Below are 6000 nucleotides of genomic sequence, written 5' to 3' on the forward strand. Positions count from 1 at the left end.
TTCAAACATATTCGTAACTAGGGATGGGTATCGTTTAGGTTTTATCGCTGCCGGTGCTTAAAGAATGGAGAACACACACTTTGTCCAAAAACCTCTCATGTTCAGCTGTTTTTTTGTAAAAAGATAACAATGTTAGCCTTTTCTGCAGCTATGGGGCATATATGGTATCACTCTTGGCTGGAAGCAGTGCTTAAACAATGGAAAAAACACAAACTTTGTCCAAAAACCTCTCATGTTTAACTGTTTTCCACTTTTTCTTTGGTCATTTTAAGCTTTTTGGCCAGGGTGAAGGGAGTATCTGCCATCAAACAAGAAGACAGCAGCATGTAGCTATGATGGTGTTTGCTAGTTCACCTTACATGCATTAATATAATAAAGTGGTTAGCCTACTCAACGTAAATTACACACGAACAACATTAAGCTACTCACGCAGAGAAGAACGGCGGCTGCTGCATCATCATCCTCATCATTTCTGCTACACTGGCAGGGCTAGGGGCCAGGACTCTCCTCTTCGGGTTTTTGGGGGATGTTGCTAACTCCGGGTCCGATAACAGGCACCACACCGCAGTAGATGTGCTCGGTGTGAGGTCTCGCAGCAAGCTATCAAATACAGCACATTTCTCGGCTTTTAACAGAACGCTATGCGTCGCCAGGTGTTGTTGCAGGCTGCTGAGTTTGCATCTTTTGCTGTGAAGTACAGCCAGACTTTTGACCGCTTTTTAAATCTGTAGCTCTGCTCTAAAAGAACGTATGTACCTGGCCCCGCCTACTATCCTCGGAAACGTAAAATGATTGGCTAGAATCTAAAGCGTATCACATCTCAGGGGGAAAAAAGCACCGAAATGTGCTCTGCTTTTCGGTCTGGTTACTACCGTTTATGTCAGAACCGGTGCCATCATGGCATCAGATACCGGTACCCATCCCTATTCGTAACAGTTTATAACCTGATCATTTAAGCTAAAATGCAAAAAACAAAAAATAAAACAACACACACACACACACACACACACACACACACACACACACACACACACACACACACACACACACACACAGCAGTTAAATCCATGTTGGACCAGGAGTTCTTCCTCTTTCCTCTGTGTGTACTTTTGTTCCTCGGTGTTTGGGGAATCCATTCTGACAGTAACACATTTTTCATTCACTCCCCAACCAGTGCCAAAAAACCTGTATAAATGTCTGAAGTGGGCCAGAGGTAAAGCAGTCGCTCTGATTAGCATCCTGCCTTCACCGTCACTGGAGACAAACAGCCTGCTGCATGTACAATACTTCAGAAGAAAAAACGGCTGACAGATGCTTCCCACGACCACTCCAGGGGGGAAAAAAGAGATGTTTCCCTGAATTCCCTCATTGTTGCTGTGAGATAAGACAGAATTTAAACAAAGAATAACACGTGTTCTGCATTTTAAACATATCAGACTTCAGAGAGTTAACCCATGACTTCACCTTCTTTTCACTTGTTGGGTAAAAACTGTTGCAATAAAGTGAATGTGAAATCACTCCTGCGTGTCCAAATATGAACTGTGAACGTTCACATAGATTTATATAAAAAGGAAAATGCATGCCGTTTTCACATTCCTCTGGATACTTCAGTCTGCTTAGCTCTAAACATGCAAAGAGAAGGTCTCATTTTTCTCTTCTGCAGGGATCCACAGATGCATGATTAATTTTATTCATAGCTTTAGCTGTTCCCGCTGTTCTTCTTTATTCACACTTGTCTTAGCCAAATTATGCATAGATCATAAGCTGAATAAAACTAACTGAATAAAGATCTGGCCTCGCACTAAAGCCAAATGTCCAGTGACTCTTAGATCCAGCATGCACATTCATTCCTGCGGGGTTTGGTTATGGCTTGGAGCTGCAGGTAGGTGGTGCTTATCCTTTTTTATTTGTCGTCTGTGTAGATCAGGGTAAACAAATGTATGAATCTCATATTTATTTATCAACTTGAGAATCCAAATAATAATCTTTTATTTTATTTTCAGTAGTAAAACGGGCGAACATACCGAGACAGAAAACAAAGAAGAGCCCTACAGTTTGGCTAAGCAGCTGGAGAATGATGTATGCACTTATTTGCAATTGATCAAACAGCTTTGCTGCAAGTAAGCGCATATGTATGTAATATACAATGACAGAGCTGCAGTAACATTTCTTTATCAAAGCCTTTATGAAAATGTTTCAAATTACCATGGAAACAATATAAATCATTTCAAAGACCAGGCACTAAGCCATCTATGCAGCCTTTCTTCTGGAGGCAGAGTTTATTTTTGTACAGGTTTTCATATTGTAAAGCAGAATGAACTGATGATTTTATTTTTATATGTGTACCAATATACAATATATACATACTGACAATAAAAATGTTAAATGTTATACAATCTTTAGCATTAAGTGACCCAGTCTAGGCCGACTGGAGGCTGTGATCAGCTCCAAACGTCGTGCTGTGTTCCTGGAGTTAACCTTGCTAAAGGCAGGCTTTCCATGTAGACTTCCTGTTCTGTTTGCCAGTTTTTATCAAAGTGGTTCTGAGACTGAACTTCACCAAATGCACAGTCCAACCGCATGAAGCCAAAGCTGGTTTAACCAGGAAAAAAAACAGAAAGCATTTTGCTTCCAGATGTCTTGTCCTTTGTCTAAAGATAATGCACAAATGTACATGGAGTAAAATAACATTTAAATACTCTGCCAGATGTGTAGCTATATAGCTCTAACAAAGCTTAAAAATGCTGTGGTTTAGACAGAGACATGCGTAAAACTGTAAATTTGCCTCAGTTTTAATATACGGCGCAATCTTACTTTCTGTTTTCGATTTTGTTCAATTTAAATTATTACGGCTTTAGTAAAGAGCCAAACAGATTTGGACAGACATTTGACAAACATTGGATTGATGATTTGGATTTTAGGTCTCTATGTAAAGTTCTGATAATGATGAGGAAACTGAAAAGACCTAATCACACATAACTCAACCAGCCCGTAAAATAATCAGAATCAGAATACTTTATTCATCCCGAGGGAAATTAGGGGTTACAGCAGGCAGCACGCTAATGGCGCATGCGCACTCACAAAGGAACCTTCTGACCAACTTTACACAAACATCACATTGGGGAGACATGTCAGTAAACACTCCACTGCAGGCAAGTTCAGTAAACAAAGCACAGGGTCAGGGAGCTGCAGTGTTTGTAAAGTTTGAAAAAATAATGCAATCCTATCTATCCTTCCACATGAGGCCAGCTCTCTGCACTCTCTACAGCTGCTGTGCATATAAAACAATGTTATTCTCAAGGCTCGACCTGCATATACTGCAGGATGCCTGTCGTCCACAAACTGCCTTCTTGTTACCATGGTGACTTTCATCAGCGCACACACACACACACACACACACACACACACACACACACACACTGGATTCCCAGAGAGTAATCCAATTGTTTGAGGTGTCCTGAGGGATGACCCAAAAGTTGCAGCAAGTTCAAGTTTTAAACTGGTGTCATTTTTGGATTTTATTAGTGCAAAAAGTGTTTGGCATCACTTTATTTCAAATGACAAAACCCCCTTGCTAAAACAGCTGTGTTGCCATACTGCAACTCCCACAGGGGGGGTGCAGTTACTACTGCACGATTTCTTACCACAAAAAACCGAAGTACAATGCACAACATTGCTTCTTTAATAGAAGGGCAGCCTATTTGAAGCACCCACTAATCTGATATGTTCGACCCTGTGCCACTCGCTCCACCGGTCACCCACAATTTAAGTTTAATTATAGATTAACATGGTTCAGTGACACATTCATTACTTGGTATGAAGTTGGACCATCAAATCAAAGCTCGGTCCTAAAAGTCTGTAAAAAAAGAAAAAGATTTAAAATGAAGAGCAAATGTGGCAAAATTTAAGAATGAAAATAAAACATCACAGTGAATAAATTAATTAAGAAGAAGCCAAGTGTAAAACTGGGAACGCCAGTCATACCTAAATCAGCTCTTTGTGGGAATGACCCATCTTAATACTGGGAGACAAAAGGAGCAGGGAAGCAAATACATGCACATGCATGCCCTTCAATAGGTGGAGAAGGTTTAAAAGGCTACTTTAAACATGTCTGCCAGCAAGATCTGCATCGCTTCATCTCTGGTTCTAAAAAACCTAAATGTGGATCATGTTACTACAATTAAATCATTGGGTGGGTAAACCAAATTGGAGTTAACCAAACATGTAAGTGCTTTTCTCCAAAAATAGTGTTTCATTGCATATCTGCGCAAACAAAAAGAAAAAGTGAGATGTTTTCAAAATAACACAAACTGAAGGCAGCAATGAGCTGAGGTCTCACATTTATTCTGAGAAATAGAGAAGATGTTCAGCAGGTTATCCCGTTAATACACACCAGCCTGAGAGCCTGAAGCCAAATAATCCAGCAGACCGACTGGTAAACTAAGACTTCAGGCTGCAATCACTACAAGCAGAGAAACTGTCTCAAGAGAGAGTCGGCACACTTTTAGATTCAGGGTTGGTAACTAAATTTTATTTAAAGACAAAAAAGAAAAGACATTTCTTTTAGAAAGAGAAAAGCGTGACTGTCAAATCTAAAGGGTTTTTTTGTTGCTCAGCAGGTAACATGGAAAAATGAAAACACCACAAGATGGCAATCACAGTCCTCCACAAACGCCGCACAAGCCTAAATCAATTTTAAAAGAAATACTATGATATTAAGATGAGGCAACATCTGCTAATACTTTCGTGAGAAAAAAGTGAAAAAAAAAAAAACAGCTGACAAGTAGATTTGAGATCAAGACAAAACAGGAAAAGGAAAGAGTCCAGAAAATACAAGCAGCATAAAAGCAAAAGTTTTAGAAAGTACAGCAAAGTTGTAGCAAAGCAGCAGGAAGAAAAATCACAAGGGGCAAAACAGAGACACGAGGAGACCGACAGGGAGGTGCAGAACTATGATTGGCTAACAAGTCACAGGCAAGTTTACAGGAAGCAGAACCAACTGAGACACACGAGCACGTAGCAAACAAAATAAACAGTAAATAAGAACAACGAGCGACACAAAGCTCACACAGACAACAGGGAGGGAAACACAGGAGATATGGTTTAAAAACAAACGTGTTTCATGATGAATCCTCACATATCAATAAAAGACGCAGCAATAACTGTGACTGACTACGACAATCGTCACAAAATCATGATAACGTTTATCTCACTTAATTGGTCGCTTTAGGCTTCAAAGATAAAGCATCTAAGGGTAAGGCAGCCAGGAAGGCCGCCATTAACGATGCTTCTGCAGGTTAGATCTTGTTGCTCAATAACTTTTTCTCAATGATTCAGACTCGAGCCGAATCAAACATGCCAGAGCCTGGGGAAGGAAGTTTGGGCTTTTAACTGCAACGCTTTCTCAGTGTGTACGCAGCAAAACAGCACTCTCTTCCATCTGCCATCTACAGGGGAGCATACTGTGTGCTGCACACACGTTTCATCATCAGAGTCCAAAGAACAAAAAAGAAATAAAATACAAAGTGGGAATTTGCATTAATAGAAGCTGATTTAGAGACAGATTAATACTTTCTTAACATATTAGCGCAATGAAAGGAACACATGCAGGAAAGGTCCACAGCAAGATTCAAACCAGTAACTTCATAGTTCAATTATTTGACCAACACATTAAACCCACAAACCACAAAGAAACCCAGATAAGAGAAGTGACCCTGTTAGACCAATCCCTTGATGAGGCAACAGTCAAGCTGTGGGAGCTGAAGCAGCGCAAGCAGGCGGGTGGTGGTGGTTTTAATGCAGCACAGCAGCTACCAAAGCAGAAATACAGGTTTTTAATGTTGGGCTATCAAGCCGACCGCATTTGGTCCAATTTGATCTCAAGTGAGCCACACCAGTAAATTATAAATAAATCCATCTATAGATATACAAAAGCAATAAATGCTACTTTTCATCGTTACACACTTAATCTTCTCTCATTACATTTGCATTCAATTATAT

Source organism: Diplotaxodon limnothrissa, linkage group LG12 (assembly GCF_057381915.1).
Source record: "Diplotaxodon limnothrissa isolate DT_005_m linkage group LG12, D_limnothrissa_male_GT1.1, whole genome shotgun sequence".
Lineage (NCBI taxonomy): Eukaryota > Metazoa > Chordata > Actinopteri > Cichliformes > Cichlidae > Diplotaxodon > Diplotaxodon limnothrissa.